This window comes from Myiozetetes cayanensis, unplaced genomic scaffold (genome assembly GCF_022539395.1).
Source record: "Myiozetetes cayanensis isolate MyiCay16 unplaced genomic scaffold, myiCay2020 scf7, whole genome shotgun sequence".
NCBI classification, from domain to species: domain Eukaryota; kingdom Metazoa; phylum Chordata; class Aves; order Passeriformes; family Tyrannidae; genus Myiozetetes; species Myiozetetes cayanensis.
Window position 1 is genome coordinate 31,294,440 of NW_026087964.1, and position 23,895 is coordinate 31,318,334.

General features: G+C 36.4%; 1 protein-coding gene across 1 annotated transcript in view; it reads right to left on the reverse strand.

The window, feature by feature from the left end:
• The window catches only part of TENM3 (teneurin transmembrane protein 3), a 1,298,714-nt gene that overhangs the window by 964,192 nt on the left and 310,627 nt on the right, over positions 1–23,895 (reverse strand). Inside the window, 1 exon segment of the mRNA XM_050338169.1 lies at positions 12,555–12,621. The gene's annotated coding sequence lies outside the window, so the exon portion shown is untranslated.

A 23,895-nucleotide genomic window follows, 5' to 3' on the forward strand; every position in this document is an offset into this window, starting at 1 on the left:
CTTTTATAACAATCTGCATGTGAATCACTTAAAAATATTCAGCTTCATTTAACTTGACAGCTCAATAATTTATATGTTGATTGTTCTCACTTTGGATACTTAGAATTTAACACCGTCTCCACGGTCCTACTTACATATTCTTACTTTAACAAGCTTCACAGAATCTGCTGAGTTTGAAGGGACCCACAAGGATCATCAAGTCCTACCCTTAGCCCTACACAGGACCATCCCCACGAGTCACACCCTCTGCCTAAGAGTATCACCCAAATGCTTCTTGAACCATGTCAGGCTTGATGTTGTGACCACTTTGCTAGGGAGCCTGTTCCATCACCCAATCACCCTCTGGTTGAAGAGCCTTTTCCTAATATCCAACCTCAACCTCCCCTGACTAAACTTCAGACCATTTCCTTGGGTCTTGTCACTGTTTGCTACAGAGAAGAGATCAGTTCCTGCCCCTCCTCTTCCCAGGAAGTTGTAACTGCAGTGAGGTGTCTCCTCAGTCTCCTCTTCTCCAGGTTGAACAGACCAAGTGATTTCAGCCACTCCTCATACAGTTTTCCCTCAAGGTCCTTTACCATCTTCATTGCCCTCCTTTGGACACTCTCTAATAGCTTAATATCTGTCTTATATCGTGGTGCCCAAAACTCCACACGATATTCAAGGTGAGGCCACCCCAGTGCAGAGCAGAGCAGGACAATCCCCTCCCTTGACCAGTTGGTGATGCTTTGCCTGATGCCCCCAGGACATGGTTAGCCCCGCTAGCTGCCAGGGCACTGCTGACTCAGATTCAACTTGCCAGCGAGCAGGACCCCCAGGTCCCTCTCTGTGGCACTGCTTTCTGGAATCTCATTCCCCAGTCTGTACGTACATCCAGGCGTTGCCCCATCCCAGGTGCAGAGTCCTGTACTTCCCTTGTTAAACATGATATGGGTGGTGATTGCCCAGCCCTCTAATTTGTTAAGGTCTCTCTGCTGGGCCTCCCTGCCTTTGAGGGAGTCAACAGCTCCTCCCCGTTTTGTGTTCTCTGCAAACTTGCTTAGTATCCCTTACAGTCCTGGGTCCAAGTCATTTATGAAGATGTTGAAGAGCACAGGGCCTGAGATGGAGTCCACTAATGACAGGTTGCCAGTGTGATGTTGCCCCATTCACTATTACCCCTTGTGCTCAACCCATGAGCCAATTGCTCATCCACCACATGATGTGTTTATCCAGTTATGTGCTGGACATTTTGTTCAGAAGGATAACGTAAGAGACAGTATTGAAAGCTTTACTGAAGTCCAAAAAGGTTACATCAACTGGTTCCCTTGATCAGCTAGGTGGGTTACTGTGTCATAGAAGGAAATCAGGTTTGACAAGCAGCACTTTCTTCTCGTGAAGCTGTGCTGCCTGTGACCAATGACTGCATTGTCTTTCAGCTGTTTTTCAATACTTCCCAGAATAATCTTCTCCATAACTTTATCAGACACTGAAGTGAGACTGACAGGTCTGTAGTCCCCAGGGTCCTGCTTCTTGTCCTTTCTGAAAACTGGGACATTTGCCAGCTCCCAGTCAGTTGGGACCTCTCCAGATTTCAAGACTGCTCAAAAATCATTAAGAGAGGTTTTGCAATGACATCAGCCAGCTCTTTGAGGTTCCTTGGATGAAGCCCATCTGGGTCCATAGATTTGTAGGGATCCAGCTGAAGCAGGAGATCCCACACAATTTCAGGGTTGACTTGGAATTGATCGTTCTTGCAGTCATGGTCCTCCAGCTCAGGGCACTGAGACCTCCTTGGTCCATCTTTCATGTAGAAGACAGAGGCAAAGACAGTGTTAAACACCTCTGCCTTGTCTCTGTCTCTGTTTGTGAAGTGACCATCCTCATCCTGTAACAGGCCAGTGATACTTCTGTACTGCCTATTGTCATTAACATATTTGCAAAAACTCCTTTTGATGTCCCCCCATTTCTGGCAGCTTCAACTCCAGATGAGCTTTGGCCACATGAATTTTCTCCCTACGGTGGCAAGCATCATCTCTGAATCCTTCACACATCACCTGACCTTGTTTCCACTGGGCATACACCTCCCTTTTTTGTCTTATCTCCAAGAGAAGATCCCTGTTCAGCCAAGCCATCCTTCTTCCTCGCCTGCCTAACTTCCAGCATTTGGGGACTGCCTGTTCCTGTGCTCTGAAGAAGTGATGTTTAAAAAGTGACCAGCACTGATGGACCCAAGAACCTGCAATAACATTTTGCAAGGGGACCATGCTTTCTAATTCCCTGAAAAGCCTGAAATCTGCTCTCCTATCCAATGTTGAGATTTTGTTGTCTCTTCCCATCCTGTTAACAGAGATTTTAAACTCCTTTACGTCATGGTTGCTGTGGCCAAGAGGTCACCAATCTCCACCTGGCTCATGAGATCCACTCTGTTGATAAGCAGCAAATCAACAAGAGCATCTTTCCAAGTTGACTCCCTTAGGACCTGTTCCATAAAGTCATCATCCAGGTTTTTTAGGCATCTTCTGCCCTGGGTTGTACCAGCTGTGTGATGTTCCCAGTTAATTTCTGGCAAGTTGAAGTCCCCCATAAGGACAAGGGCAGTTGACTTGGAAGTGTCCTTTAGTTCCTCAAAGAATAATTCATCAGTGTCATCCTCCTGGCTGGGAGGTCTATAACAGATTCCCACCATGACATTATTTGTTTGTCCCTTTGATTCTTACCCAGAGGCTCTCAATTGTGCCATTGCCAACTGTGAACTCCATACATAACATATTTTAGTCAAATCAGTGGAATCAGTTTTCAAGTACATTTAAATTTTAAGAAAGTGATCTGAAAGATCACTTTTTTTAAGAAAGTGATCTATGCATAGATTTGCATAATCTATGAAGTGAATCACTTAATAGTGAGCATATTTTAATGAAGAGAATTCCCAAGCTTACCTTGGCTTGCAAAACATCACACATTTTAAGATATAATATGGTCCTGCAAACTTTGTATCTATTTCCAAAAAAACATTCTAACTTGTGTAATAACTGATTTCCAGTATGTTGAGTCTGCTTTGGTGTCAGAGGACAACCTCTGAAAGTCTTAATCGCTGGATGTGAAATACTGAATTTTTTCATATCTTGTGTGTTTTCTGTACAATCTCTGTAACAGAGAAGAGCACACTTTTGCAAATCCCAGAAGTTCTTGGGCAACAGAGCGGCTGCATAGTTGAGACATTTAAGATATCTGGGTTGGGTTAAGATATCTACCATAAATCTTGGAGTAATATATAGTCTGGAGTCCCGTCAGGGGTAAGAAAGTGAGCTGGAGAAACCAAAGATTTCAGTGACTTCTTAATTGTGATGGATGGAAGACCAGTGGTAGAGCTGCTGTGCAATTAAAGACACTGAATAAAACTGTATCATGATTTCTCTTTCTTTTCAAACTGACCAGGTTGCAACAATTCCATACCCATCTCTAGCCGTAAGACCACTGTGGACAGAGAAGATAATTGATTCCTGGAGGAGAAAATCACTGTCTGCTAGAAAAAAGGTTACGATTTTTTATATAGATCCACATGAAACTGCTCTGATAAAATGCATTTTAAGATCGTGGGGTTTTTGGTTGTTTGAGGGTTTATCTTTTTTTTTTTTTTCTTTTTTTCCCCAGCTCCTCCTGTATCCCTTATAGCTTTCAGAAAGCAGTTGCAGAATTCTAGAATTAGCACTTTTCCCTGCTCCACCCAGAGATCACATTTTCAGAGTTTTCTGCATATCAAGAAAGAAGAGAGAATAAATGCAAGTAAGAAAAACAAGATTCAAGACAAAGTAGCAAATTATAATACTGGTTTTTTTTTTTTTTTTGGTCATGCAAGGTTGGAATCTTTTGAGACAATTAAAAAACTTGAAATTTTGTATCTGAAATGAGCCAGTAATAGAGAGCAAAAGTCTAATTTATCTACACTTATAATTTTCTTTTTTTTTAGAAGGGCCATTTCAACACTAGAACTATGATGAGCAATACAACTCATTGGGGAATTTTTGTGAAATAATTTAAGACTGAGATAGCAATTATTTATGAACATGTACCTCATTGCTCCTTGAATCACTTCTACTGGTATATAGTCACCCTTAGATTCCCAGAACACTTCAACTGATATAGAAAAAAACTCTACTCCCATGAGAAACAACACTACACTATAATATACCACTTAGTTTTCTCATCTAAATGTAGTTTTGAATTGTTCTGGAAAACATTTCTTCTCATGCCTGTTTGAATATGCCACACTGCAAGATATGCTTCAAAGTATAGTGGAGTGAAATGATTGTTGAAAATCCTTGAATGTGTCAAACAAAATTACAAAGGGATGCACTTATTTAATCTTTTGTAAAAAACATGACCATGGGAGGGCATAAGCACAGAATACAGATGATTTTTAAAGTTTAAGACTGAAGAAAGGAGTGTTTTCCTGATTTTAGAGGAATATACTGCAATTCAGACAGATTAATAGTCTAGAACAGAATGTAATTTTTAAAAAATACTTGAAGTACAGCAAACATCTGGAAGAAATCTGTTGTATTTCTACTAACCTTCATAATACTTGCATTACAGTATAATAGGTCAAAAAAAAAGTCTTCCTCTTGTTACAGGTACAGATATCTGATTTTGCAACTTACCTTCTACTGAATAATACCCATATATGTCCTATTATAGTTTCCTTCAGGTACTAGAGTCCTAGGCAGCCTGGACATTTGAAATTATTTTAAAGAAACTCAATTTAATTTTCAGTCACTATTTTGCTTCCAACTTGACTTTAAAGAAAACATACATCTAAATAGTTGAAAAAAAAAACTTCTGTAGTTTCTAAGTTTTGAGTAAACTAGAAGTCTATTACACAAAGGAAAAAACAAATTTGTTGTTTTGGGGAATTATCCTTTGTGCATGTGTTCTGTAACAATCTAATTAAATCAAACATATTTAAATTCTGACATTTCTTGCATCACAAATCTCTGAATTAATCCACTATACTTTACATAAGTCTGAATCTAGTGTTTCTGTAGTGCCCAGGACTAGAAATCTGAAGGCAGGGAGATTCAAGTCACAGTTGAAGCCATTTAAGCATGATTTTGCTGGTTGAATTTCTGTGATCATGTAAGCTGGTGCTGTAACTAGTACTGGACAGCACCAGCTAAAAGAATAAAAGAGAAAAAGCCACAGTTAATGGATGATAACCACCAATAGAAGTAGCTCCCCTTCAGATTCTATCACCTTGAGATGGTCATTATCTGTGTTCAGCACACCAACTGACCAGTAAGCTAGATGAAACAAAGATAACTCCAGTGGATGTGTAACGGAACTTATAAGAGTTAAATTACCAAATACTCACATATTCCTTTTCACTTTCTCTGAAAGAGATAATTTAATTCTAAACTAAGTTGGTTTGTTTGGTTTTGTTTTGTTTTTTTTTTTCGGTAAGCCTTTACATCTTTTAAACGGAATAATAAATCCCAAGTGAACATTTCATTCAGCATAAAATCAGACAACTGTCAAAAGTGAAGCATTCACTCAACTATTTGCAAAAGAAAAACTAGGCTGTTTGCTAATCTTTTCCCCTCCCTGTAAACTGTACCACAGGATGAAATCACCATGTGACCAGGACCTCATATTTATGCTTCATATTTAACTTAGCTTATTATTCAAAGAACATAGAGTATATATTTTTTTAATTGCATCAGTGGAGCTTGGTTAAACTGGGATACCGAGGATGACATTCAGCTGTAAAGAAATCCTCTGTAAAGAAATCTTTCCAGCTAAATGTATTCATAAGCATTGAAACAGTTAACACTGCCTCAATTATCAGCTTTTTACATTAATCCTCCATAGAATTCCATATACTTGGGCAAAAATCCTGCCCTTAGCAACATCATTGTCTCCATAGACCTTTTCCCCTCTGCCTGACAATTAGCTTTTTCCTCCATGAAGCTGAAATAGCTTTCAGTTCTTGGTAACTCCTGTTGTGTTGTATTGGGAGTTTGTTAGTTTTTCCACTGGGATAATATTTCTAAGTTATTTGGTATACAGAGACCTTCATCACCTCAGAAACAGCTTATTAGTCAACATAAAAATACTGAAAGCTCATGCATATAAAGTAGACAGCTGTATCATAAAAGCATATATTAGGCACTGCATTGCTGATTTCTCATTTCCACAGACTGAGTTATGGGTAGGAAATGGGCTGACATGAATTCATTTATATGAAGAAAAAGTGGGAAACTTTGTCTATTTAACCCATTCTACAAGACTTAAGTTTCTAAATCGCATACCAGAGGTCACACCAATTTTCATTTAGACAAGTACCTAAAGACAATTTTATACAACATACTTTCACTTCATGTCCTGGGTAAACATTGATGCAGTAATTATGTAGTTGCAAAAGTTAAAGATTCGTGCCAAGGCTGCTAAAAGGCAGCATATTCTGAATAGACTATCTTACAGTGAGTTCAGGCTAGTTTACCATAGTTACAATAAGTGTCACTGGCAGAAATCACGGAAAAGAGAAAATACAATTTGATGCTCAGTTAAAACTGCTGTTCTACATATATTTTAGAAGACTGTCAACATTCTGTAGCCTAATATGTGTCTTAAGACATATTTAATTTCTTAACTCTAAAAACAAAAGGCAAACAAAGAAGGAAACAAGTATTTGTTTATGAGAAGTTATGAACATTAATAAATACTCTATTTTAAAGATAACCTAGTATCTAGTGCAACCTCTGCAGAAGTTTTCAACCATTATTAAACTACACACATACCACTGTAGAGTAAGCCCCAACACAGCATTAACTGTTAGAGAAGGCAAACTGCCTGATATAAACTATCATCAGTATAAAAACATACAAATATTCTAGAAATAATTTTTAGTGTGCTAAAAGCCTTTAGTTAATAAAAAGAAGAACAAGAAAAAAAGAAATACTTTATGAATTAGCTCAGGTAAAACCGTAATGCTTTAGGAAAATATAAGTCATACTTGGTTTATAATTTACATTCATATGTAGGTATTCATATTAACTTTCACTGATATCTGCATGAACATGTTGTTGATAAGCAGTGTGTTATGAGAAACTCCATTACTTGTGAACAAAGATCCAGTACCACTCACCAGTTTGGTAATGCAAGGTCATTCTCATTATCTTCTCCACACTTTATTCTCCCCTCTGTGGACCCAGTAATCACGAGGACTCCTTGAAATGCTGATGCAGCATTATACTGATTTATTTTGAAATATACTATATTTATTACTAATCATTGGAACCACATATTGGATATTTGCTAAAGTTACCTTTAAAACTATTAGGCTACATACTGTGGAACAAGCCAATCCCCCATCACTTGAAAACTCCATAAGCAGTGCTTCCTGTTACTAAAAGTGGACAAAGTTACAAATAGTTTTGGAAAGTTAACCTACTGGACTAACTTTTTTAATAAATAAATAAATCTGCCACTTGTGTCTGCAGAGGATTTATTTGCACTTCCTAGGGAAGTTAAGGACCTCAGTGCAGACCAAGCAATACCTCCCCAGGCAAAGCCTTGTACTTCCCATCTCATGCTTTGCACTACACAACATCAAGTCAGTTTTCTTTTACGATACCCTGATTTGATAAATTTCTCCATCCATTTGACACACACTATTGGGATGCTTGAGGGAAAGCATTGTCAGATGATCTGAAGAGATCAAAATCTCATAATTTAACTCAACATTTTGGCTAATGGCTGAGCATTAGAAATGACAACTAACACACTATAGCATCATTCCCATAATTGTCACTCTATAACAAAGGGCTTACAGAAAGGAAGCAGCATTTTAAATGCATCTTTACTACAGCAATCTGAAATAATGTTTTTTAATTTTTTTTTCCTGTGGTAATATTCATGTGCAGTGAATCAAAGGTCTGCCTTGCCCAGCAAATTATCCTCTCCTTCCCAATTTGGCCTCAAGTAGATATCAGAAAATATATATCATCCTTGCCTCAGTGCTTTTCCACCAGTCATTTTCATTTACAGCTTTTTCTGAGTTGGAAATTATTTTTGGGTTTGGATTTTTTTGGTGTTAATTACCTCACAGTTCTTAGGGCAAAGTTTCTTTTATGCTAATCAGGACATGGTAATGGAAGCAGAAACTAATGTTAATTTCAAATTTTATAGTTAATATTATGAGTGCAATACATTTGTGTCCCATTCAATTTTGCAGCCAGCAGTGGCTTTTCTGGTACAACATGTAGCACTTCCCAGAACAATGGCTTTTGAAAGTTCCCACTGTTCCACTATGGAACAACATATGTTCCAGCCTCCCTTTCAGTGGCAAGGCAAAGATAATGTTTTATGCTCAAGCAGAATGAGTAAATTTGTAATAGCAAATTACTTTTATGTATAAAGCTATGAGTAGGAACATTCAAAATATGACTTTGTTGTTACTACTTACGTACTTGATTTAGTGACCAGCGCTTTTTCCTCCTGCTACATCTCTACTAAAACTCTGTCACCAAGCTAGATATTTTTATTTGCTGTGTATAAGCTCTGTAATAGCTTAATTCTATCTTATTTCAAGACAAAAAAAATAAGTCAAATATATTTCATTTCAGTCTGTTTGTCACAGATTTCCCTGTGATGGAATATCACATTTCTCTTAATTAGGAAAAGGTTCCCTTGTTTTCAGTGACTTACTGCTCAGCTTTAGTCAGGACCTAGACACAAAGACTCCCTGAGGCATATCAAGACCTCAAGCCTGACCCCCTCATCTCTTGTATGACCAGAAGGGCAGTTGTAATAACCAAACAACATTTGTTCCTATCTAAGGGGTTGGAACCTAGCCCAAGTCATGCAGAAATCCAGCTGCACGACTAGTTCAACATGTATATTCATGAGAATGTTAAGAGATACAGGAGCGCTTACATGGTGGACTATTTCGCTTGTAGAGTGGACCACCTACTTTCAGTCAAATGAAAAGTGAAAAAGTCTTACAAAAGAACAAGCTGCAAGAGCAATTAATCTCACTCACTCCCTGTCTATTTGAAAGAAGTTCTGTTTTGAAGTAAATAAATAAAAAGAGTGCGGCAAATAAGAGTCTGTGAGTTGACAGATCTGATTCAGTCTTCAGGTCAAAGACAGTCACTATGTAGTCTAGAAGCACCTCCACCTGAAACCTTTTAAGTTGCTGACCATACAAGAATGCACGTTCTGACTGATCTGTAAAAAGGCACTCTTGGTAAACAGGAAGATATTACCTTGCTTTCAACAGCTATCATATGCCACATATATATCTATATACATACACACACAAGTGTGTTTTATACATGCCAGATACAGTCCTCAATGTTTAGTTTACCTTTGCTAGAGTTAACTGAACAAAAAAGAAGAGAATTAGTTAATTTTATTTGCATTAGAACAATTTCATTATCCTAAATCTGCTACCACTTTATTCTCAAACAAGAATATAAGCCTCTTTTCATAATATTCAACACTCACTATCCCATTAAAGTTGCAGCAAATGAGCAACTTTTTGAAGGAAACTATACCAGTAGCCAAAATAATCAAGTTATACATGAAAGTGGTAAAACAGAGGAGAATAAGAAAAGATATTACTACAATTCTGATATTTAGACCAACTGATCATCTAAGAGTATCTTTTATGCTTTCATTTCCTTTGATCTGCCAAAAAGATTTTTGTTTTGTTCTTCCAGTTTAATGTGTTCTATACTGGTTGAAGGGCTTTTACTTATGACTCTCATTTGTGGAAGTAACCCTTGAAAGCATGTTTCCCAGACATCATCACTTTGATTTGATGCTAACAATGTTTCTGTATGCAAAAAAATCTAAACTCACCAAATCCAAAAGCATCATAGCACTTATTTCAAAGCTCAGTTGGTTGAATAGCATGAAAGATGCTTTTTCAGTTACTACTTTACAAAAGTATTATCTATGTAACTTGGAGTACACTAATTATTTTACATATGAAAGTAAAATAAAAGTGATGTCTCAAAAATTACTTAATTGACTATAATTTAGGACACTTTCATTTAAATATAGCAGCATTCCAATTAAGGACATTGGTTTCTGCACTCTGGGCCTACCTGTACCAACAGGTTTTTGAACTGTACAAGCACAATAGAGAGGTTACTCTGTAAGACAAGGGGAAAAGGCACTCTGAAAACAACTAATGGATTATTCCGTTTCCTAATAATTTAGAGATGTAATGTCAAGGCAAAAGCACATTCATGTCAACACCTGAATGTTACCTCTCATCAGTAGAGCAATTCTCAAAAGGCCTCTTTAAATAAATGTGTTAGAATAACTGAGCTTTCAGGATAAACTGCACATGGACTTCTAGATGTACTCAGAATTGGTGAAAGAAGGGGACAGAATGGCTTCACTATCTATTATTTTGGTCTATGGGCATTAGAATATACTCCTGAAAACTCACCCAAAATAATAATGCATAATAGGGTATAGTTTTTTAATTAATTCTTTACTAGCAGTGAAACAAGTACATTTCAGTATTATATTTAGGAAAGCAATGCAATCCTCCATTTTTATTCAAGTGAGAGAACTATAAATGAGTAAGTATAAAACATATCTTCCTGTACAAGATCAAATACTGCCTCTTAAGCAACTCCTGTGAACATTTAAAATTAATTTGCTTCTGTGTCAGAAAAAATACCAGCTCTACTTCTAGTTGACATTTTCTTCTTTGATATTTCTTCACTGCTTAGTTAAGAAGCAAATGATATGCATTGGCTCAATAATATCATAGCATGTAGGGACAGATTACCCAGTTAAAAATAAAATCTAGTATCAAGGAAAAAACAAAACAAATCAGTTTACCAGAAAGTTCTAAAATAAAGGCCCAATTCTTCGTATTGATTTCTCTACAAATCATGGAAAAGACTCAACTGTGCCCCCACCCCCAGTCTCATTTCAACTGCACAAACTAAATAAAACCCAAAAAACCCCAAACCTAGGCACCCTTGGTATATTTCAATAAATAGTATCAAGTGATGCAGTGCAAACATTTTTCCCCACAGAGACTAAACCGCCATCAGGAACAGTTTGAACAATTTTGTGATGATCAGGAGAGATGTAGTTTGCATTTATGTAAATATTTATACAGAATCCTTCAGAAGTACTCTGGTTCTTTCAAGTATAAGAGACCACTAGCAATAAATAAAATAGCTCTAAAAAAAGATAAACCATATAAAAAGAAATTGACCTGGGAAAGGTTATAAAATGTTTTCTAAAATGCTGCATCCTGCCGCAGCCCAAGATTTTCATGTTGCGAATTAAAGCTGATTCCCCCTCCACCAAGATCAGCAACACTTCTTTGACTTAAAAGAATAGTGAACAAATGATTCAACATCTGTGTCAACTTATATATACACCAAAATTGCTGCAGTAAATTGATTTAAGAATACTCAGTATATCTTTTAATAAAGATTTCATTAGATCTCAATCCACTGTACCACAACTTGTAGAGCTAGAAGATTAATATAATTCTTCTTGATAACTCACAGGTAGAAATGAATTTAGGAAAAGAGGTAGAGACTTCATATTAAGTTCAAAAACAAATAACCAAAACTAGTCTTAATAATACAGTTTTGTAACTACACTGATTGTTACAGACCCCTCCAAACACTACAGTGCTTTCTCTTCTGATCTCCATCAGACATTGCCCCAAGCTATGATATCCTGAGGTCAGAAAAGCCCTCTAGCATCACACTCTGCTTCTGAGTGCAAGACTGCCTGTCTCCCTCCAACAATCCTTATTCAATAACTAATGAAAACTGAAGGCAAACTGGAAGGTAATAAAAGAGATAAACTTCCTAAATCAATCCCTTGGTAATAAACACAGCAACTGATATCAATTTACTTTTATATTCAACTGTACAACAGGTATGTGTTTAAAATTCATTTGCAAAGGATGTAAAGCCTTAATGTGCATAGCAATTTCACATTGTGTTGTTTTGCATGAAGACTCTTAAAAGCTATTAAGAGTAGTGTCTTTATGAAAGACAATGAAGTCTTCTTAAAATTATTGTTGATGGCGTACAGCCAGTGTTATTTTTAACCCTGGCTGCAAAACGGCAAAGCAATAACCTAGAAATAGTCTATCATGAACCACTTTTGTACCTTCATTCAGTCTTTCAGAACACTAACATTCTCCTTCTAACATACTAATTTTCTGCTTTTCTTTTTTCCTGAAATCCATTAAAATATAATAAAACTTCCCATAAAAGTACAGCAAGTCTTCCACTTTAATTTCTAGTAATTTTATTAACTTCAAAAAATATAGTTTCGTAGACACACATTTATGCCATTCAATGAAAACACTGGGAATTACAACCAACTGAAATAGAGGCCTTTACTCCAATTTGGTTTTCCTTTTATGAAAGATAGCTAAATATTCTGAGCAAGAACCATCTGATTCAGTGAGATCATTTCAGCATTGGCTATAGTCAGTAGTCATAATGGCTTCCCAGAACACATTTTAGGTAAACATCAAAGACTTAAAGAGAAACTTCATTAAAAAAACCCACACTTACTGTTAGTTCTTTGATGTAGAATCTATATTCTCAATGAAAGCATGAAGTTATAGTTCAAAGTTATTGCCTGTTAAGAAGTCAAAACAACATAAATATATTAATTTAATATATAATAAACTTTGAATTGCAAATGCTGATAAGAATCTCCTCATAATATAAATATGTACCCACAATAAGAAACATAGACCTTATTTCCCCTCTCCCCAATGAATTAAGAATTCCAAATGCAAGGCAAGTGAAAATTATGTGTTTATAGAGACACTGTCAAAGAATGAAATAAAAAATACTGCCTTGGGACCATAGGAAAAAAATTCAGAACGCACACAACAAAAACCTAATGGAATGAAAAATAAACTCTTACTCATTCTAATCCTCCAGCAATAGACACAAATTACTATAATGAGGATGCATTCTCTTCTAACTGGCAAAGCAAAATTCCAAGATTAGGATCAGATAATAAAGATATGCATTGGATAAAATTTGATTGACTTTTTAATATATTGAAACTAAGATAACGATATCTCCTGTTTATCACTTATTCCATGGGACTTATCAAATATATCACATCTGAGAAAAATGCAAATCTGATCACATTGCCAATACCAATTATCTTATATCTACAGTCAGTGATTAAATAGCATTAAAATAGTTTCTTTTAAATTGGTATATTCTAATTTTGATATAAAAAGGGGTTTTGCTAGAGTTGAAAGAAATAAAGAGAAAACACAATCAATAAGCATCTTTTTGGTATGTCTTGCTTAATCTTATAGGTAATCCTACTTTTATTTTTCCTTTGTTATATAGAAATACCAATTCCTAGTAAATGAAATAACAAACAACACCAGTTGTATTACATATTGACAAAGTCAGGCCTTTAGGATCCATGAAAGTATTTAAGCCCACAGATAACTTCTAATTTAGAAAATGTCTCTGAATTCTTAATGTGACTCCTTACATGCTACAGTAGAAGGAGTAAAACATGTCCTTAGCTGTTGAGATCCTACAATTGCAGAAGCAATATAAAGCAATATAAAGAAAGATAAAAGTTGTCACTCTGGACTACAATGATCTTTCAAAGTAAATATGTATTTGCACCCATGAAAACATCTTAGTTGCAAGCGCTGCTCCATTTCCCCCCACTCCTCCATATGCAAGATCTATGATTCCTTAAGTAGAATTACATTTTATTTTAAACTCTTCCAGCATGTTACACACTTCATATAACACAAAAAATGAGATTTAATACAAAGGTGAGACACAGACAACGTGCAACAGAAACGCCTTATTTGCAGGTTTATCAAGAAAATTATTAAGATGAAATGAAACAGTTCCATCTGGCCTCCCAATCAGAATGGTGAAAAAGTAAATTATACCAGAAGAGCTTTGCATAAAACAGGGCAACCACGTTTACAGCAGCAGAACCTTGGGTGAGTGTTTGGAAAGCTCCATGATTAGAATAAATAGAAGTCATAAATTGCTCAGCATATTATGAGAAAATAGTCTTCTAAAACAACAGGAGATGTGAAGTCATTTTTTCCTTCTTTTACAGGTTGAAAAACACATAATATGTAATATTTCACATCAAGCACAGTGTTTTTTTCCCAGTATTACTCAGTAGTATTCATTCACATCATGCAACTTAGGCAAATTAAAGACCACTGCTTCCATACTTGCCAGCTCATTAAAATAGGAGATGTTCTGGTACAGGATGATAAGTCTGAGTGCAAGATAAACAGTCTCTATCTCTACAGTTTAGTGGTTCTGTTTGTTTTTAATATTCTCATTTAACAGAATTAACCATTGTTGTGTATCAAAACCCAGATTTAACTAAATGTATGAATTAAGGATAGACTTGGTTCTTTATATTAGCAATACCTGCAACAGAATTCTTCAGTTTCTCTCATCTCCCACTTCCACCACTAAAGATACTAATTAAAATGTATATAAATATATGAGTCTTTACTAACAAAATGAGAACAATAAAACTTAGAAGTTGGGCATGATTGACTGGTAAAATAATGTTTTCAATTGCTAGTAAAATTGTTAGTTTACTAAAACTATTTATTCCAAAGAAATGCTTTCTGCTTGAATAGAAGCAGTATGACATCAAAACTGTGCTAAGCAGAGGTTAAAACTGATGTTTGAAAATTAAACACTTTGCAGTACTAGTAAATGTCAGTTTATGGCAGTGAACAGGAATGTTAATAAGACACCTTGCAAAGATGCTTATTTAGAAAAAGATGCTTGACATTAATCTCAGAACTCAAGCCTTCAAGACCTGCAGCAGGCATGAGAGCAATCTTTTAGTACATTGATTAAGCAAAACCAGTGCTAAAGCTTTCCTTGTTTATCTGTTTCAGTAAAATTCTGGGCCAGTGCATGTAATTATATTGCTTTTTGGACTGCATTACAGGCTCTAACCATGACACACAGATAGCTACTTTCTTACACCAAAAGAAAATTTATAAGAGTCAATAATTCCATAAACTATATATAATCCAACACACTTTAAAAGCATTTAAGGGGCATCCACATGTGACTGTCCCCATGTGGAAAAAGGGCCTGATTACATAATATACATGGTTAAAGTAGGATTACAGAAGTAGGACATGCCATACTGATTTAGTTCCTCACACTCTAATAGAAGTAGACAATCTTAAAAATAATACTCAAAATTACACACAAGGACTAGAAGACCATCAGCTGTGAGTGGCATAAAATCAAGATTTTCTCAAAGGTTAGCTTGAATTCAGTCTCAGTGTTAGGAGGACTTCATGAGCGAGTTACTAAAGGCACTCAGTTCAGATAATCACATAGGCTATTTTGTCATTACTTAACACACCTCTGCCAAATAGTGACAGTTCTGTGTAAAGCTCTAAAAAGAAAGCTCCAAATCCCACAACTCTAAACTCCATGTTTAAACTTCATGAAATTAATAGTACTAGGATATTTACAGTTTGTCTTCTTTCACCTCCCAAACCCTTTGCTGAAGCAGCAACTACGTGCCCACTCTTTTGCTTTAGCTTCTGAAAGGTGTAGAAGTTCTGGTTTGCTCTCTGTAGCTGTCACAGGCCATTTGTCTGCACCTCTGAACACAAATATATATATACATATAAAACAGATACCAACTGCTCTGAGGCCATATCTGATTTCCTGTTTTTCCTCTCACAGAGAAAATTTAGTTCTAGACCAAGGGCACATTTGAACATTTTAAAGACAATCCTAACACTACTGATAAGGGGCATAAATTCAATCCTACATGTAGGTGAGTGAACTAATCATTAAGCGATCAGGGGAACAAAACTAAGCTTAGATACAATAAAATGTAATAAACACAAGGATCTATACATAGATTTTGGAATTGCAGATAAAATTAATTTTTTACATTACATATAAGGGCTTATATAGTGATACATATAATTTATATAATCTCAAAATACACTGGAGTCTAAAAATACCTAAATCACTCATGAAAGCTAAATTTTCTAAGCTACTATGTTTAAAAGATATTGTAAATTCTGTATTTTTTCTTTCACCTTTTAGAAAAAAAAAAACAAAAAAAAAGACAAACAGAATGGTAAACTCATCAGAAAGTTTGTTGCTAGGCCAAGTATATCTAAACAAAATCTGTTAGAGCAGAAATGCTCTACCTACCTCATCATTTGAAATATTTTCCTTAAATTTTATAGATTTTTCTGTTTAGAGAGAGAAGATAGTCATCAGCACATTCTGTTCCTTAGGTGGTTTTTGTTTGTTTGTTTGTTTAGTTTGGTTTGTTTTTTGTTTCTTTTTGTTTTTAATAAAATAAGTAGATGTGGATGGGTGATTCTTTTTCAGTTAGTTGGAAGGCAAGTTAAAACCATAACCAAAAAAACACATACACAGTTTACACGGAAAACTTTAAGAACAAAATCAAGTATTTATCTTCAGAGTAAGAATTTGCTCTTTTTTATTCCAAATAAAAAAATCTACTTTGGACACATCTTACAGTGCAAGAGATCTGTAACTCGCTGTAACTCACGGCAGACATAAGAACTACCAAAAACCCCCAAAAATCCCCACAAAGGTGCATTTCCTCCAGAGACTGAAAATAAGGTACCATCAATTAGAAAGGCAAACCAAACCACAACAAATTACAGGTTGAACTGTAAGAATTTACTTCCAATTTTATTATCCATATCCTCCAAAATAATTGCTTTCCACAACTAATGACAACTGAATCTGTACAACAGCAACCTGTTGTGACCATTGGAGGTCTGCCTGCTTTGAGGAAAGAAGTTGGAGATCAGGTATTCCAAAGCAATTAAGTATTAGCATATCCAGTCAGTAACAAGCTATGTTTTGTTCTTCTTGAACCTTAGTATGACCAAATTGCTCACGTGTTCCCATAATGTGGAATGCAGAGTGCAATGTAAGACTGCAAGGTGCTGGTAGAGATGCAGCAAGTAGCTATTTACTGGCAAGCCAAATAGAGATGATGCATTGCTCTAACAGAGAGATGCACACATTTGTAAGAGACTGAAGCAATGTTTACTTTAATTAAACAGTCAGAGTATTTCCAGGACAGAAAACAATATAAAGAGAAAAGTTAAAGTGAAAAAACTGAACCTGCCTATGAGATTTGGGCAGGTTGAATAGGAGAACTCTTTGAAACCCCTCACTGGTACCTTGCTCACAAGGTAAGGCATGATTCCTGGAGATGAGGGACACTCAATAGAACTTCATCTTGACTATACCAAAACTATTTATTGATTTTTACATTTTACAAGCCTCGTAACTAATCTGGTCATTTGAAATCTGATTAAAAAGTACTCTCATTTTATTTTAACAGGCCTGGGATCAAACTAATCCCACAATATCCACATGAACAGCAAGACTTGTCTCACCCAGGGAAGCTGTAAATCTTCAGGTTACAGCGAGCACATTGAGAAGCATCATACCTGCCAAGTACACCTTCCACTTTAGCTCAAACATAATAGTGCTACACAGGCCCTCGTTTCAGCTTTGTGTGCTAGGTAGAGTTGGTCCAAGAGGAATTGGAGTGGTAAGAAGTTTCTGCCAGTGACTGGTAATTATAAAGGGCTGACAGGGCTCAAGATGCCAAAGCGCACAGAGCATTCAGCTCTGACAGGCTTGAAATACATGAAAAATAAGCTTTAAAAGAAAAGAGTTAACCACAGAATAATCATTCCTTCCTTCATGTCCGCTACTGGTAGGAGCTCACTGCAAGCAACTTGCTAGCCCACTACCTTTTGACCAACAGCCTATTTAAAACGTATCCAATCTTTAACTTGTGGATATAAGAGCATACACACAAAATCATACAGAATAAGCATAAGCAATTCAAAGGTGTTAATCTATGGTTTATTAATTCACTTTAAGTCTGAAGTAGTAGTGAGATCCCTTTCTATCACAACTCTATGATCATAGTTAAGAACAAAAGTAGAAAAAATACTGCTTTAAGGAACATTTAAGGATGAACTATATCTAAAAAGCTGTAATAAAAGCACATAAGAGTCATCAAAGAAGTTCTATAGAAATTAAGTTTTTATATGGTGAATCATAAAGAGGTGAAACTTTTTTTATTATGCATAGGCAATTTATCACATTTATAAGAGCAACAGTACGTCCCTACGTGATAGGACACTGAAAGGAAAACTTCACTGTATTTCTGATTCAATACAAGCCCCACTTGTGCTTCAATCACATTTTACATCTACCTATTTAATACAGTCCCTCAGTCACAGTTCACTCACAACAGCTCAGAGAGCTCAGAGACAGGGACTGCAAGAACCTGAAATGACTGGGTAAACACTTCTTGTACATTTCTGAAGATATGCACACTGGTAAACAGGAACAACTAAAACTGAATAAACAAACCCAAGAAAATTAGACAGAAAATGATAATTTTTGAAACCAAACATTTTCTAACAAAGGGTTTGGAACCACAAGCACATCCTCAACACAACACAGCATAGTGCAGAGAAGTGCATCTCCTGGTGGTTATTGACTCCCAAGCCATGTATTAGCATAAAAATCTCAGTATAGATCAGCACCTAACCTAACAAATCCTACACTTCAGGGACGAGGCTTATATTACTGCTTTCCCATCACATCACTAAGGCAGTTACCTGTTTTATCATTGTGCAATATAATCATATCATGCTGCACTGCACAGAATCATCAAGACACAGGAACTCAGACCAGGAACAGCACACATACCCACAGTACCTTCCACTGAGTGGCATCAATATATCTTTACCCTGTGCTGGGGTGTTTTCTTTTTGTTTTAAGGTCTTTTGTTCAGGTTTTTTTTTGTTGGTTGGTTGGGGTTTTCTGGGGGGGAGGAGGGGGATGGTTTGTCTTTTTGTTTGCTTGTTTTTTATAACCTGGTATAAATAAAATCTTAAAGTCACCTGTGCCAGTCAGCATATCATAATATACCACAGCACATGGCACCTCCTTACTTTTTTTACTCCCTCCCCTAAACCACATCTACTGTGTATTCATCTGCTGTTGAGAGTACATGAACTACAGTCAGGAACAAGTTTAATGCTTATTTTTCCTGGGGTTTAGGTTTTAGCCAGTATTCCTTTCCCACAGGGAGAATGAGAGTCTTCAGAGGACAACAAGACCTCAACGATTGTAAATGAAAAGAACTTGTTCAGTCCTAAAGTAAGGAACCATTACAGTGCCTGTGGTGGATTGACCGTGGCTGGATGCCAGGTGCCCACCAAAGCAGTTCTATCACTTCTCAGCTGAATAGGGGAAAGAAAACAGAATGAAAGTCTCACAGGATGCTCTCACATATTCTCACTTCTGTCTTGGCAGATGGATGTTGGAGCTGGCTGGCATTGGCTCCATCAGACACAGGGGAAGCTTCTGGCAGCTTCTCGCAGAAGCCACACCTGTAACCCTGCCCCTTCCCATCACTTTAAAAAAAAAAACCTAAACCCACAACTCACCATTTCTTTAAAATAAAAGTTTTAAAGTATTGATGATTAAATAATACTTCTGAAAAAATGTTTCTTCTGTATAGGTTAGAGATCTATAGTGTGTCATTTAAAAAATAGGGTAACAAGAAGCAGTGTTATGGTTAGCAATAATTAGTGGAAAACAGGAGTGAGAAGAAGAAAATTCACCCTTTAAAACCATCAAAAATTAAAGTATAAAGAAATTTCTCTTTCACTTCTCCATGTATCTGACATTTACAAAAGTGTCTCTATGCCTTTGGAAAGCTGTTTTTTTTTCTTTCTAAAGAGAGTCTGAAATAGGGTTTCTTAGAAGAAAGGACTAATTAGTGTGACCCAGCTTTCTATGGCTGCCAGTTGCTTTTAATAACTTCCATAGTCATAGGCATAACTATGAACTGGTATTTAATTTTGTTATTTAAGTTGCTTTTTAAAAAATCCAATTTACAGTTAGCTTTCTAATTCACACTGTCTCAGGTTTTTCCCATACTTCAGCCTCCCTCCCACCTCAGCCACCATTTGTTGGCTGAGTGGCTCCTACCAGACTGAGACCTCAGCTTATTCTGAAATTTCCATATGAGATCTGTAGATGGGAATTCTGCCCGCCAAAATCACCACTTCATGTTAAAAATACTAGCTTCTTGCAAGCTTTCACAGATATTTCTTTGACTATGTTGTCAACAGTCTACAACATTTAATACAGAAGTTAATTTCAAGTGAATCACAGGAGAAAATATGGTTTGGTAATTTGTTTCAGCAAGTACAACTGGTTTGTTAGTAATCAGAAAAAAGACCTTTAAAAGGGAACTGGCAAAGTATTTTGTTATTTTTCTTCTCACCTTAACAAACTCTCATTGAGAGATATGTATTGAGAACAGAATGAGATAAGACAACAAGATGAGATGTGGGAAAACAGGACTAGAAAGAAAATCACACAGAGGAAATTGGAAGGAAAGGCAGAAGCTGAAATGAAGAGTGATAGGATAATGCACTCAAGGAGGAAAACATCGAAAAGTATGAAAAATTAAACAATATAGAGTAATGAAAGAATTAAAGAACAAGAGAAGACATGGACCAGATTAGATTTCAGCTGGAAAGAATGGTGAAATGTTACAGGGCACAGTTTAATGCAGTGCAAGAATAAAAGAAGCCATACTAAGAACAGTAGCTGAAGAATCAAGCTAGAGGAGCAAGCCTCCTCATGCTTCATTTACTTGTAAAGGCTCAGAGCTTGCTACTTTGGGAGAAAGGTTCTATAGAGCTGCCCAGCCAGGGAAGGATTCCTGTAGCATCACTCATTCACCACTATGTTTATTATTTCAAGAATACTGCACAGAGTAGCCCAGCACAAGTTGCAGAAACATGGTCTTTAGCTTCTCCAACTGATCTGGCAGCACATCTGCCTCTGGTAGTTCTCATTTTGCTGTTCCCAAAACATTTCCTAGCTCAACAGAACAGGTTTGCAAATAGTTAGTACACTATAGCAGAAAGCAGGACAACTGAACAGCATCTCACCTTCCTCCCTACACTGACTTCCTCTCTTTGCCATGCCCAACATTTTGTTGTAAAACTTCCATGGCACGCTTCTCGTGTAATACAGCCAAGAGGCTGTTCAGACTGCTTCTGGCCTGAGCCATTTGTACTTGGCATGCCTCACTTTCTAGCACACTTTCTGTCAAGATCTGCAGCATGGAAAAGCAACATCTTCCCTCTGCCAGGACTAGTGGAGGGAGACAGGGTAAAACGAGGGAGGATGCAAGCTTTCCTCTAAGATTCTCCAGGATTTGCTTACCTAGTTTAACAAAACAAAAGATAAGCTAACTTGCTTCAGTTAACTTGTCACAGCATCAGCTCTTTTTTTTTTCCACGCACACTGTAAGACTGCTTTCAAGGAATTGGGTTTATCAGCCAGGCCTATACTTACCTAGATCCAGAATCATCCAGGTTCTCTTTGGTCTTCTGCCGCACACATTGGAAATACCCTGCTGCTCATATCTTCTGCTTGGCCACAAGATCTAGTGTCTTTTGCAGATTTTACAGGAGGAGCATCTAGGCTCATTAAGGTGTGTTTTCTTCCCCTGGTCACAAACACATGCTCTTACAATTCTTTTAATTAGGAGAATATGGTGCATATTTCTTCTAATTCTTTTTCTAAATTTCTTTTTTATCTTCTCTGCTAATTCATATTCTTCTCCATTTTGCAGCCATCTCCACAAATCACTGATGATCTGTAACTATGTCACCTGCCTGTTTTCCTATGCTAGTACTTTGATTAACTTGCTTTCAGAATATATTAGACCTCATCTAAAAATAATAAACCCAAATTTTCCACACTAGCTCAAACTTACTCCTCCAGCTAAAAAAGGCACCAAACCTCAGAACTAATAAGCTACCCTCTGCTCAAGCTGTTGGTTATCTCTCGAGGAGTACTGGGAAGTGCTCTTCCCAGGTGGGCTCAATCAGCACTGATTGACATCTGCTGCTTGGTCTCTTTTGCATTTGCTCTAAACTTACCATCTTGACCCTTAATGCCACACACCTGCCTGACCCACCCTTCCCATTGCTGAAATGCCCTTAACACCTGCTCAGGTACAACCCTTCAGAGATTTTATGCACCAAAAAAATATGCACCCCACAATTAAATTAAAGTGAGACTTTATGCCAGATTTTCTTTGCAAGGGCTTAATATAGAAAAGATGTTGTTGGTATTATAATAAGCATTTTAATATTGTGAGCCTATTTTCTGTAACAGAGTAACAGTTTTCTTAATATACTGGGAAAGGTACTGTTAGTGGGATCAGCTGCAGAGTGCAGCCAGTAGAAGCAGCTGCAGAGATTGCTTCTGCCATTACCAGGATATTATTAGACAATGTTTTTCACTTTGATGTACCACTGACTGTAAATCTTGAACAGTCATTCAGAAGAGCCTTTTTGTCCAAACTTCCATTTTTTTTGTCCTCTTTTTCTGCCCACATCTTTTTCTTCTAACATATTTTAATTACTTTCTAAATTCTCTTTTCATCAGGCTTGGTCTACTTGTTAGTTTTTTTTTTCTGCAGAAATTATTGAATATAAAACTATTTATAAAAATAAAAGAGTAACGCAAAAAATGGTATATTTAAATCATCACTTCATGATTCTTTTAGTTTTAGCAACCCGTTTTTCATCTGGGTATTTATACTGTCAAGTTCTTTTATGTTGTTTTATAGCAGACTGGAGTCCTGATCTTCACTGGAGTGCAATAGCAGCAGAACTATAATAACAAATAGTTATGTGCAATTGCTTTTCTGCATTTATTTAACACAATTATTACCAGAGTAATAACATTAATGTCTATCTCCAGATGCTTTGCTGAGAAAATGGAAGCAATAATGTGAAGCAGGGCTTACAATTAAACAAAGTGAAAATTTATTGTTGGGAAAAAGTTCGAGTAATGACAGGGAAAGTTGCAGCATAGCTCATCACATTAATTTTTTTTCTTTGGACGTAGGAAGGTTGTGGTTTCAGACATTACTGGAGTTATCAATAGGGGAATTAGGAGAAGCTTGATGCATAGACAGCACTAAGGAAGTCCATTCAGTAACGTGGAAAGCTTCTTATGATGATGCTTCTGATGTAAGATTTGAGTTGGTTTAAATTAATCATGCACTTAAACTCCCTCCAAGAATACACATTGGTTCATCTAAACATACTATACTCTTGTAAATTAAAGGAACAGACTGACTTCTATTCCTATTTTACCAAAACAAAACTCTATTTTGCAAACAGTTGAAACCTTTAAAATTTTAACTACCTTTTTTTAACTATTAGGAAAACAAAGAATAAAAAAAAGACAAAAAAATGCTGAGAATTTGCTTCCCTGTCAATGTAACTTATGCAGGTGTGTTTAACTTTCCTTTTCTGACGTATTCAGAGAAAGTGGATTCCTACTTTTTTCTCTCTCGGAGCTTCAAAATAAAATGAAAAATATTTTCTACAAATTGCTTGGGTTCAGAATATATTCAAGCTTTAATCTGCATGAAAAGAACTATAATTGCAAATGTCAGTATAATACAAAAAATCAGTTCAAGTGGTTTTACATTTTGTAAAGCAGTTGTCTTACTGATCAAATAGTTTGGATTACTCATGGGAAGCTTTTTGCCTTTGTAGGTAACAGTGACGGCAAGGAATGACATGTGTAAAATATATGCTGAAAATATTCAAGATGAACATGGAAATATGTTTAAACAGGAAAAAAATGAGGAAAAGACAATTCTAAGTCTCTCTAGATACATGATGCTGCTACCAGTTCTGCATTTCCCTCATTTTGGGACCTCAGCTTTTGTATCTGCATGCTGCATCAACAGACTACTGGACAGAGGTTTAAACTG